The sequence below is a fragment of the Cupressus sempervirens genome, chromosome 11 (genome assembly GCF_028749045.1).
Source record: "Cupressus sempervirens isolate cs-2001-9-10 chromosome 11, ASM2874904v1, whole genome shotgun sequence".
Lineage (NCBI taxonomy): Eukaryota > Viridiplantae > Streptophyta > Pinopsida > Cupressales > Cupressaceae > Cupressus > Cupressus sempervirens.
Window position 1 is genome coordinate 405,436,741 of NC_143128.1, and position 14,199 is coordinate 405,450,939.

The 14,199-nt window shown below is 34.1% G+C and overlaps 1 pseudogene; it reads right to left on the bottom strand.

Moving 5' to 3' along the window:
* Positions 1–8,076: 8,076 nt before the first annotated feature.
* On the bottom strand, positions 8,077–8,716 carry LOC149529881 (CRAL-TRIO domain-containing protein C23B6.04c-like; annotated as a pseudogene).
* Positions 8,717–14,199: the final 5,483 nt, after the last annotated feature.

The following is a 14,199-nucleotide window of genomic DNA, read 5'->3' on the forward strand; positions in this document are numbered from 1 at the left end:
CTTCAATCATCTAACACTTAAAATTAATTAATAAAATTATTTAAATATAACTAACTAATTATAGAGCAACCTGAATTATAAACTACCAAAATAATAAAACTTACTAACATCTAAACTTACAAGAACTAACTAACCTTTTTACTAAACTACCCACCAACCCCCACTAACTTCTAAATTACCTTAATTGGCCACTTGGCCACCTACCTACCCCACTCCTCCTGGGCATTTTTCCATGCCCCACACATTCCCAGGCTGCCACACACAATAACAAAATTGCCCAAGGATGTACACCAAGTAAGGAAAAAAAGGAAAGGAGGTAAGACGTATAAACATTTCAAACTTTATTAAATCCTTGGTCAACTCCAATCTACCCCATAATACCACCTGACAAGTCAGAATTTGGGGGGTATGTGGGGGGTACATGATGTAGATTTTTGGGGCTTAAATCAATGCCTAGTATGGGGAACAAGTGGTAGGAAATTATGTTTAAAAGTTTTCTTGGTGGGATGGGGTAGAGGTAAGAAGTTATGTGTTAAAGTTAAGTAGGTAGGTTTGCTAGGATATTTAGGATATGTGTTTTAGAAATTTTATTTTTATTTTCTTTGTTTCTTTGTAATTAAATATTTAATATTTAAAAGCTCCACCATAAAAAAAATTAAATATTCCTTGAGATTCTCTATTACAAAAAGGGATGAATTATTTCTCCCATACAAAATCCAGTCTGCTTTTTGCTCTTGGAAGTGTAGTTTTTTTCAAAGCCATATTTTTTTCAAAGTGTCAAATATTTTGAATGCAATCTAATTTTATAAGAAAAGGTGTATATTCTAAGTATAGATTTTGATTTCCAACTATATTTCATACTAAGGGGATATTTTATATATATATATATACAAATTAGTAAATTCAATGATTAAAATTAACGTAGAGAGTATATATATATATATATATATATATATATATATATATATATATATATATATATATATATATATATATATATATGTGTGTGTGTGTGTGTGTATGTATGTATGTATATGTATATGTATCTATATATATATATATGTATATATATATATATATATGTATGTGTACACTCGAAAGTGTCCCACTCTAAACCCTTCTATCCAAAAAATTCTATGAGTTTGGAATGCTTGGATGCCGGCTTAGAGCTCCCTATCCACGGAGTGCAAGAGAGTATATTTCAAGAATAAAAAGGCTCTCAGATGAGCCTTAGAGATACTCTTCTTGCTAGTAAACCATGCAATGGGAGGTTCCAAAGACAAGATGCAAGAATGCAAATGTCCCAAGGAGTTCCTCAAGGATGCAATGCAACTAAAGATTAAACTAGAATGAATATGAAAAGTGCAGCTATTCTAAGCATGGATGAGAGTGTTACAATACCATTATTAAAGCTACATGTAAAAATGAAAGCTAAGCTAAGATGCTATGGTATGAGAGAATGTAGACAAGAAATAGAAGTTCTCCACAAAGCTCCAAAGAAACCTGTTAGAAAACTTGCAGCATAACAATATTCAAAATGAGGATGGATTGAGGGGGAAAGCTCTCTCCCTTTTAAAGATGTATGGACGGTGGAGATCAAGATGAAGATGGTGGATGATCAACGGTGGAATTCGAAAATAGGAGTGATCCATGTGCACACACAAATCAACCAATAGAATATAAGTTGACTTGTCATATAAGACAAAAGTCACAAAGCCTTTTCTTTTAATTGCAAAATAGAAAAAAGACTTTATGTGTGCACTTTAAGTGGGTTAGAAGAATGGGGTCTTTTATTTAATTAAAAGGGGACATGTTCTTTTAATCAAATAATGAACTTAGGATAGCATAGTCAAACTATAGGTTATAATCAAATAAATTGATTATTAGCAATTTGGTCTAGGTAAATGATTAAATTAATTTAGCCAAAATGCTGAGAAGGGGGCTAATAGTCTAGATGACCATTTTTAGGTGATTACAGTATGTATATATGTATATATATAGATATATATGTATATGTATATATCTATATCTATATATATGTGTATATATGTATATATATGTATATATATAGATATCTTTGTATATATATAAATGTATATATATCTATATATACATATATATGTATATATATATCTATATATACATATATATACATTTATATATATATATATATGTATATATATATATATGTATATATAGATATATATACATATATATATATGTATATATATCTATATATACATATATATATATATATATACATATATATATATGTATATATAGATATATATACATATATATATGTATATATATCTATATATACATATATATATATATATGTATATATATATATATACTCTCTACGTTAATTTTAATCATTGAATTTACTAATTTGTTTAAACCTTAATGTAAGATGATTTTATCTTCTAATAATCACGAAGTTTAAATCGAAGTTCCAACCATAACATATATGAACTTGAAATTTGCATAATTGAACATCACCATTTTATCTACTTTTCAATACACATGTGCATATAATTGGAATACTATAAGCCTCAAATGCAAGAATATTACTCAATCTCTTTTTCTATTAAACCATCTAATTCAAAGGCTTCATCGGGAAAGAACTAGTAAGAAAACCTAACATCATTGCCACTTCAACAAAAATTTAAATGTAACATTTTTATACAAGATATCATCCTGAGGGAAAACTCCCAACATATTTGAAGTCCAATATAATTTTGAATTTCCTTCCTAGCCCTTAAGAAGGGATCCATTATGAATTCAGAAATACATCATGGTGATCAAGGAGAGAATGGAAACTAATCAAGAGACAACCAATCACAACATGAAGACAAAATGAGACATTCACTCCCATCCTGAAGTTTACACAATAGGTTCAACATTGAACTAGACTAGGGAGAAGGTTGATTTTTCCAATAGGAGATGTCAAACACAACACCAACTCAAGAATTTTTGTTCTTCCATTTTTACATTCCAAAACTCATACGTGGTTTTTGCTGATGTGTAGGGGCCAATAACACCCTATGCTCTCTCCCTCTTCTTATCTAGAGAAGAGACTCTACACAATTAGAGTCCAACTAAAGACCTTCCCATGTACATGATCACTTCTGCCCTATCTAAGGGTGAGTAATGCCAATACAACCCATACAATCCTTTCAAAAATCAAAGCAAAATTCAAAGAAAAACCACTCAAGAAAACCTATTTCAATTCCTCCCAAACATACTCAACACACACATGAACATACATATGCAATAAAATTGAAACATGAAGCACAACATGAACAAAATGAGGTGAAGTATTCCTACCTTAAAAATTAGGTTATGGCAATGAAAAAATTTGAAATGAGCTTTCTTTCTTCTCCTTCTTCAATTTTGAATTCCACTCTAAAACTAGAGGTTGGGTGAACACTCCAAACTCTCTCAAAAATTCCTTTAAATAAGATCCTAAACTCAACCACCTCTAAAAGAAATAACTCCTCCACTTGCCTAAAAGTTCTAGAGGCTTCTAACTCAACTAGACCTAATGCTCACCTCAAGGTGGAGTTAGAATTATCCAACCAATGATGAAATCATTCAATTTTCGCAATAAAGCAAAAATGGGAGTTTTGAGTGACCATAACAGTCAACAAAAGGGGCTAGGGAGGTTGAAAATACCCCCAACCCATACCCATACCCTTTGGGTACTTAGATTTCATGATTTTAAGCCTTCAAGATTAATTAGGGACCTATGAAAAGCTAAGAAAATTTTAAGACTTTCTAACAACCTTCAAAAAGTAGATTACTCACTAATCTTGATTAGGATAATTAACCTCGATTAGTAATTGATTAGCAAAAGGGTCACTTAGTCTGACTTAGATCTTTAGGTTACTCAGTTAACCCTAAATATTGTGCTAGAATGCATATACAATTCACCAGTGTGAAGTGACACTATAAAAACATTGTTATGAAACATTAACATTTAAAGATTACAAAATGATACATTCGTACATCTCATGATACAAATAAAATATGAACAATGGGGTTTGCATATTTTATCAAATTTAACCCTAGTTTTGACAAATGGTACATAGGATTTAGTTTCATTTCTCCCTCAGATTTCTTGACTAAAATATCCTGTACACTCATTGCACACATCAATAGCTCAAGAAAATCACATGCATATATGTATATAACATATCAAGGAAATCACATTAAAATATTCATCTTTGAAATAATTAGTTATCTTTCTCTACTCATAGTCTCAATCATTAAAATTGCATAATCAAAGTGTTAATTTTGCATTCACTTTCTTCATCAGTATACATTTTCATAAAGCATTAAATGAAAAATCAAATATTTGAAAGTAAAATATCACACAACATGAAATAACATAATATGTTTAATGTACTCGATAGTATCTCAACATATCAAGTCATGAGTATCAAAATAATAATGTATCAACTATGCTATGATGGGCCAGGGCAAGGCCTAACATCCTTCCCCACTAGGCATGAACATCCTCTTGGAGTTTATCAAAAAGATAAGGGTATTGAGATTACATCCATGTTGCATCCTCCCATGAAGCTATGACATCCTCAAAGCAATCTGAATATACCCCAACCTGGTCCATCTCTCAACCTCAAAAAGCTAGGGTCCATAGGGCAATAATATGGATAAGCTCTAGTGCTAGCTACTTGTCCAAATCCACATGCAAAGCATCCCAATCTATACTATGAGACTCATCATAAATGTATCTTCTAAGTATTGAAATGTGAAACACATCATGGATGCATGACATGCTAGGTGGCAAAGCTAGATGGTATACAACTAGTCTTATCCTCTCTAGGATCTTGAATGGTCCAAAAAATCAAGGTGCCAACTTAGAGCCCTTTCTAAATCAAATCAGACTCTTGTGTAGTTGCACCCTCAAGAAAACTCTATCTCCAACCTAATACTCTCAATTGATCCTCTTCGCATCAACAGACTTCTTCTACCTATCCTATGCCTCTCTCAAGCACTGTCTAATTAGGGTCAGCTACTACTCCATCTCAATTACTAATTGAGGATAAATTGAGATTCGATCCTTGATCTTATCCCAACTCAAGGGCATTCTACATGGTCTTCCATACAAGACCTCATAAGGTGGCATACCTATGGAGGAATGGTGCTCATTGTTATAGGCAAACTCAATAAGATGTAGGTATTCCTCTAATTTGACCTGATGGTCCATCACGTACATATGCAACATGTCCTCCAAAACCTAATTCACTCACTTGGTCTAACTGTCAGTCTAAGGATGGTACACTACTAAAATTGAGCCTAGTGTCCAATGTTGCCTGCAACTCTCTCCCAAAATATAAAGTGAACAATGAGTCTCTATTGGAGATGATCTTACTAGGAATCCAATAAAGTCTGACAATGTCTTGCAAAAACACCTGAGCTATGTCTTGTGCTATGTATGTAGTATGCATAGGTGAGAAATGGGCAACCTTGGTCAATGTTTCAACTGTTACCAAAATGGCATCATGGTAGCAAGATGACATAGGGAGACCAACAATAAAATCCATAGATATAGCATACCACTTCCACTTTGCAATCTCATGAGGCTGAAGAATCCCACCAAGATAATGGTGTTCTCCCTTCACCCTTTGACACTCAAGGCATCTAGCAACAATACTAGAAATCTACACTCTCATGCCTGGCCAATGATTAAATTGTCTCAGATCTGAATGTAACTTCTTAACACTAGGGTGCACTGCATAAGGTGCTCTGTGAACCTCAAGTACAATGAGCTCATGCAAACCCCCAATGGAAGGTACACAAATATGTCCTCTATGATGCAAAAGTCCATCATACTCCAAGGAATACTCTAAATGTTTCCCTTCTAAGGGTCTCTGTGAATGCACTATCTAACTAACTTTTGCATAAAGCTCATTTGCTGGCAAGTGTTGTAGGATCCACTCTCTCAAGTTAGTGCAAGGAATCACAGATGAAAGCTCATGGTACCTTCTACTTAAGGCATCTAGAACCACATTCTCCTTTCCCTTGATGTAATGAACATCAAAATTGTACTCACAAGGGAACTCCACCCACCTTCTTTGCCTAGCATTAAGGTTTGGCTACGTAAATATGTACTGCAAGCTCTAGTGGTTGGAATGAAGCTTGAATCTATGACCTAGAAGGAACTGTCACCACCTCACTAAGACATGAACCACTACCACAAGTTCTAGGTTGTGAGTAGGGTAATTGAGTTCATGAATCTTCAATTTTTTAGAGTTAAAGGAAATAGGTCATCCATCCTACATAAGGACTACCCCTATACCATCTAAGGATGTGTTGGTGCACACCAAACAATCTGTAGAAGGATCTGGCACTACTAAGATTAGTGCACTCTTGAGCTCTTGAAAAGCTCTATCACACTTCTCTATCCACTCATATTTCTTCCCCTTTTTTTAAGAGATGTGATTGGGTGTGCCAATCTAGAAAATCCTACAATAAAACATTGATAATATCGTACTAGTCCCATAAAGCTCCTCACTTCAGTGACACTAGTGGGTGCCCCTAATCTTTGATGGGTCTACTGAGACTCCATTGCCTAATATTACATAACCCAAATAATGAATCTCAGGCCTATAGAATGCACACTTTGACAAGTTTCCATACAACTAATTCTCTCTCAACTTTTGCAATACTTGTTGTAGGTGCTCTTCATGCTCCTTCTCATCACAATAATATATCAGAATGTCATCAAGAAATACAACTACAAACTTATCCAAAAAGGTACAAAACACTCCATTCATGAGGCTCATGAATAAAACTAGAGCATTCATGAGTCCAAATGGTACCATGGTGAACCTGTAGTGATGATACCTCATATGGAATGTAGTTGTGGGGATATCTCTATCCACAATCCTCAACTAATGTGTTGGTAAACAGATTGTCCTTTTAAATAAACTCTCAAAATGCCCAAATCTGAAAGAACAATTAGATGCCAACAATTGAATAATCTATCATGAGATTGATAGATTTCCTCTAAATTAGAAGGTACAACTCCTTTATGAAATGATATGCAATGAATTTTTTTTATTGCCTAAACTAACTGGGTGCATTCTTAACCTGAGAACGAAAGAGGAAAACCAAGTCAATCCTAGGCAAGATTAACTCAGGCAAAATTTAGATCCTAAACCTAGCCAACTTTGAGAACTCACACATCTTATGACTCCTTGACATTGGTGATGCAATATGAATTCAATAAATGCAAATGTAAATGAAATTAGAACAGAAGGTCATCTATTTTGGTTCCTGTAATAGAAATGGCTGCAAACACCTCTTATCCACAACACATTTGTTATCCAATTCTAAGGTGTAAGATAATGCCCAAAATTGATTAATGTAACTCTCTGATTGCGAATTTAAAAAAAAAAACCCTTTTTAACTCTCTAATTTAACAAAAGATCTCTCTTTATTATGAACATAGCAAATAATGATGCTCTAATCATTATTACTTACAACTCAGTATCAAATCTATTAAAAAAATGGAATAGAAAACCCCCCCAAATGAAAGAAATGAAAATTATGGGAATTAAATGTGCTCCTCTCCCTACTCTAGCTCTCTAACTATATGGAGAAAAAGCAGAACCCCCCCAAATGCAAGAAACAAAAATTACAGAAATTAAATGTGCTCCTTTCCCTACTCTAGCTCTTTAACTGTATGTAGAAAAAGAAACCCACCCACCCCCCCCCCCCCCCCCCCCTCTTTTGTTACATCTTTTATAATAGCTTATACATAAAACATGAGCATAAGCCTTCATGAAAATATGAAGTGCTTTGAATTTTGAGATTTGGAAAGACCTTGAATAATATTTTTGAAATTACACAAGGAGAAACCCAAAAGACTCTGTCTCATCATTTGATCTACCTCCAAGAATATGAAATGAAAAGACTCCATCAATCAACTTGATACTAGAATATTGAATGACAATTGCATAATGGAGTCAACAAAGAAGCATTTCCACTACCAAAATTCCTGCTTCTGCACCTTTGAACATCATAATGTCAATCAAAACTGGATCATCATCCTTGGACATTTTCATCAGCTTTGATATCTTCTTGTGAAGTTTGATTACCATTTAAGTCATTGGGCTTGCTGTCTGACATCCAATGCTGGGCAGTTTTTATGTCATCTTGTCTCATAAGCTTTGAGAATTCTTCATGGTCATATTGAGAGTTTTTATTTCCTCCAAATGCCTTCTGCAGCATATCCAGATCAAAGTTTTGTTGCACAATTCTAGCACTTTCATTGTTCTTTGGGTAAATGAACTTAACTTTCTCAAATGTCTTTGGATCAAGAAAATATTTTACAATCTTCCAAAAGGCTTCAAAAAATCATAGAGGATTGTATAGAACTACCAACACTAGCCTTTTGGGATAATGTTTTTGTAGAATATTTGTAGTTTCACAAGCTATTCTAATTGGCACAGAATTTGACAAGGACCAACTAGTGAAGTCTATGAGCCAAACCATCTGCTCCTAATCAGGAGGTAAATTGATGATGGCATTTTCAATGAGATACATGAGGTGACGCAATCAATTATCTTGAGATGTAGAGTTCTATTTTGTAGGGGGTCATTACAACGACACTTCTTCCATTTTTGTCAAGAAAATCTGCCCTATACACCTTCTCGATTTCACCCTCTATAGCAATTTCATCAATTCATGTTCCTCCATTGTATTCTTTGTATGGTTGGGGAGTGATGACAATGATAATATTGGAAGTAAAATCATTTCGAAGCTTCCTTGTCCCATCAAATTAATTCTTCAGCAATGGCAGACCATGCTTAGACTAATAACCAATGCTATTCAACAAATCCCACACCATATTTGGTTACTACTCATTGATCATAGTGCCACATTATATTTCATGATGTTATATGCCTTGAATATTATTAGTTCTGATAAATGACTAGTAGTAGATCTTACATTCAGGAACCTAGGGCAATAGAACCACAATTTTAGTTTAATGCCATATTGCGCAATAAGCCATGATTGGATAGGTTTTGTCAAACATACTACAGTTGCCCTCATTCATTAGAATACATTACCCTTGAATTGGGATCATGAACTTGTTGGTGGAGAGATAGGCTCGGGTTGACCTCTGACCTTCTATGGTATTCATGGTCTGATCTCAGAACATGTGAATGTGTTGGTTGATTTACATCATAATCATGTTGACATTTTGTCAAATAGTTCATAGACACTCCTTTCTCGAGACTCATTTATTTTCAAATGAGCTTTTCCCTTACGTGCATTGGTTGTGATACTATGGCTATGACATGTCCAAGATCTCGTTCCATCTGTTGGGATAGTCTCTACAGATAGCTTCAGCTGTCTGGAGAAGACATTCAATTTGGGGTTCATCAAGGTCGGGATCAAACTCATCTAAAAAATCATTCAAGAGTTCATAGCATTCCCAAATGTTCATCACAGCTTTGTCAAGCTTACTATATTCTTCACACTTGCATAATACCTACAACCACAAGAACCAAAGATGATGACCAATCATGATAAGACACATGCAAGCTAACTACCTAATGTGACCATCATAATTAGTTGATCTGTGCTTCCCACATAATCCAACATAATCATAAGTATGGTTAATGTGTTGAGTTCTGTAAAGCTCAACTACCTAATGCACATCTTCCTTTCGCATGATGATTGGTGTCATTATCAATTAAATCTGAATAACAACTATTTGCACCCCGTAATCACTTCATGTTCCTATTTTTCTTAAGCAGCTACACTTGAATAACATCCATGCATTGTGTATGAATTCAAGATTTTGAGTCATGAGGGGAAAGCCATGAGTTGCACAATTACTTCCCATCAGGATCTCCTTATTTCCTTCACTCCCCAGTTGGTGCAACATAAAGAGTATCCTAAAATAGATGGTGGATTTATATACATCTTTCTACATTCAGACTTCTTTATATACTACTTATACAACTCATGTCTTCATATTGATTTTTTCAATGTCACCATATCTCCATGAAACTATTGTTATGAGCAACATATAGCATAGTTATCCGTCGTGAGAGGTTGCAACATTCAAATTTGTTTGCATCAGTCTAATATATTAAAGTTATCCATTTAGCATGCAATCTACATAGATTTCCATCACAACATTCCATTGGAGGCCCATAACATGCCACAATATCTACTACAGTAATAGAAGAAACCTGTGGGATAATCAATAATGAAGTCATGACTTCAAATCACATCACCCTTGCATACTAGGAGAGTATCCTTGAGTTTTCCTTTCTCATTGTTAACACCTAGACATATAATGTGATTGTCGAGCTGCTAGCATCATTCTTTAGAATGGTTTCTCCTCACAAGAGATATCACTTTCATTCCTTAAGCATTGGGGTTTATGCACTTTGGACTAGGAGCGCTGTCATTGAACTTTGAACCATAGCCTTTTGAACCAAGCCTACACTTGGGAACTTGGAACATCAACTTGAACTTGAACTTTGGATTTGAACTCTGACATTTGAACCTCTGAATCTGAGGCATAAAATTTTTTACATCCGCATCTTAAGATTATGATCTTCATCTTTTACAGCATCATGTTTAAAGAAATTTTAGGCAACTTATGGGAAAACTAACTAGGACAACCAAATATCAAAGTTTTGAAATAGGGGTACTAAAAGTATGCCTACAGCTAGCTCTGATTGGGGAATATGTACTGCAAGGTGTATAGAGAATCTAGCATCTCTGGATAAGCAAGTACCTTAAGCATTGGGTTACGGAGTCTAGACCAAAGATCAATGAGAAATTGCATATAGGGAGGGTGGAGGGGAGCAGGGAAAACTAAAACAAAGTAGGAAAAAACAATAACTACTGACTAAGCAAGAAAAGGCTACACTAGATACACCAAAATTGAAAAGGAAATTTATTTACAAAAGGTGAGGGGACCTCACCAGCAGAACCCAAAATAAAGAAAGATTCATACATGACCATTTACAGGAAGAGGGAAGTATGAACCTTTCCTAAATAGAGGAAGATGCTCCATTAATTTGAAATAGCATTGGTGACCTCTGGCTACTCCTTCATTGTCGAACTTGAATCCAAAAACTATCTACAACATAGTGACCCATAGAACCTTGCCAAATAGCCATGCCTCATCATATACTTCTGATTGCTCTATATTTATCTACATACTACCTTTCACATGCTCTATCCTATTTTGTGAAGAAGAAGAAAATTCACTGGACTCTAGAAAAATCACTGAATCATGCTTGCATCTATTCTCCTCAACCTTGTCACTTATAATGAAGATATCAATATTCAAATCTAGACTGGCAGAATATTCAAGTGATTCTAAATGCATTGCTGGAACATAATTACATCTATTGATACTATTACTTTCAGTAGAGATATCTGCATTAAAACTGGGATGGAGAACTTCTAAAAATTTTGGCAGTACTGCTTGAAAATACTCACATCTATTTACTTCGTTATAACTCTCAGCAAAGATATCATCTTTCAAATTGGAATGAACATAATCAAAAAATTGAAAAGCTTCTGGAAGTGAAATAGCATCATACCAATCACAGGCTTTATCATTAGCAACTTCAAATTTCAAAATGGGGTTGAAGTTGAAGGATTCCTTATTTGCTACAGTGTCCATCCAGGCTGAGACATCTTCTTCATTTGCTACAGCAAGATGCTCATCCAAATTCACAACTTCAATATCTAGATTAATTATGGAAGAGTATTCCAAATCAAGAGGATTATAATTAGATTCACTACCTTCTTCATAATGCTGCAATGCCTCATTATTTTTTGTAATTCCTTCCTTTTCAACATTTTTTATTGCTACATCTTCAGATTCAGTATGGTGACCACTAAAGCATAATGCAGCCAGCATGTTTGTTTTAGGATAGTTTTCAGAAAGACAAAAATTTAAAATGTAATTCCCATTAATTTCTCTTTCAATTTTTCTGATCATTTCTTCAATCATATTTTCTGATTTGACAAAAAATGTTTCCACTTTTTCTTCAAGACACATAGATTCTAATATAGTATCATCACAAACCTTTGCAACTTGAAAATTAGTTTCACTAAAAATTTCAATGGAATTCAACTCTTCATGTTTTGCATTAACTATCTAATTATTCTCATTAGAGACTTCATGCAAAGGTTTATCTTTATTTTCTTCAAATCTGAAACTTTTAAAATCAGAGGTAAATGAAGACATGAAAGAAAATTCTTTGTCAACTATTCTTACCAATTCTTCATCATTGAGAAGGCTGTCTTCATTTGCTAAAAGTTGTGCTTCTAGGAAACTAAGCTTCTCTTGTTGTTCAAAACTCAAACCATTGGTTGATATGATCTCTTCATTCTGCTCATTGATTCTATCCACCTTAGAAATGCTTTCTGCAACTTCAATGATTTCAACATGCTGGACCAAAACTAATTCTTTTGTTTGCAGTTTTGAGAGTGGTTCTAGATTCATACTTACTACATCAGGCTTAGTATTAGGAGAACAAGTCTCATTTCCAACCTTAAATGATGAATCTAAAGGTGTAACTAATGACTCCATAGGAAATACTATTGAGAAGCAAGGAATAATAACAAACTTTTCTTCTTCTTGTGGTGGTTTAGGCTGGAAATGCTTTTCATGCTGATTACCTTCTTCATGATGATGGCTCATCCATGGTAATATTGAGGATGAAGAAAATTCAGGTTCTCTCAAAGCAGGGAAGATGGGAGAAGACAAAGCATCCTTTTTAGAATTCACATCAGTGCTTTTTTGTCTGAACTCCTGGAGAACATAGAGTCTCTTTTTAATAAATTTCCATGATTCTCTAGACCGATGGTCTTTAGCTATACTCAAGTTGTTTCTTGTGGCATAGCTAACACTCTCTTTAAATTTACTCCAAAGTTGTTGAAGCATAGGATCATCATCAATCACAATCTCTTCAACAGATGGCGAAAGTCTCTTTTTATATTTTAAATCATTTCTCAGAGGAATCTAACCTCGATACATTTCCTCCATCTCATGGGTCACTGAGTGTTTTGAATTGGTGCTTAAGTTGGCCTCTAATTCTGTATTTGTCTTTGTACCACAGCAGTAAACCTTCCAGCTATTTCTCATTCTTTCAAAACTTCACTAGCTTTTTTGTAATTAGAATTATATCCTCACGAGGTTGCACCATTTTCCTCATGATAGGTAAAGAGACTAATTGTGAGCATTTGTCTTTTGAAATCTTCTATCATCACCAAGGTTCTACAATTAGAAACTTTATAATGCAATTGTTTCTTGACTTGTAAATGGGGTTCTTTGAGAATGGAGTTGCCAATTGCCAAGGAAGCAATGAAAATAATGAAGCTTGAAAAATCAAAGTGTTCTTCCTCTTAGCCGCAAAAGTCTGTTGTAAATACAAGTTGGGAAACTAAACAATAAGAACTTTCAAATCCTTCAAACTCTGATAAGAAAATAGAATTCTTTTAAAGACACAGAGTGACCAATCTCAAACCAAGATAACAATAATAAAACTAGAAATACAATCTCCAACACTGGTCTTCTTTTCCAATTTCCCCAGTGGAGTCGCCAAAAATTTTTTGGGAAATAGATTGTCCTTTTAAATAAACTCTCAAAATGCCCAAATCTAAAAGAAAAATTAGATTCCAACAGTTCAATAATCTATCATGAGATTGATAGATTTCCTCTAAACTGGAAGGTACAACTCCCTTATGAAATGATATGCAATGAATTTATTTTATTGCCTAAACTAATTGGATGCATTCTTAACCCAAGAACGAAAGAGGAAAACCAAGTCAATCCTAGGCAAGATTAACTCAAGCAAAATTTAGATCCCAAACCTAGCCAACTTCAAGAACTCACACATCTTATGACTCCTCGTCATTGGTGATGCAATATGAATTTAATAAATGCAAATGCAAATGCAATGTAAATGAAATTAGAACAAAAGGTCATCTATTTTGATTCCTATAATAGAAATGGCTGGAAACACCTCTTATCCACAACACATTTGTTATCCAATTCTAAGGTGTAAGATAATGCCCAAAATTGATTAATGCAACTCTCTGATTGCAAATAATTAGAAAAATCCCTTTTAAACTCTCTGATTTAACAAAAGATCTCTCTTTATTATGAACATAGCAAATAAT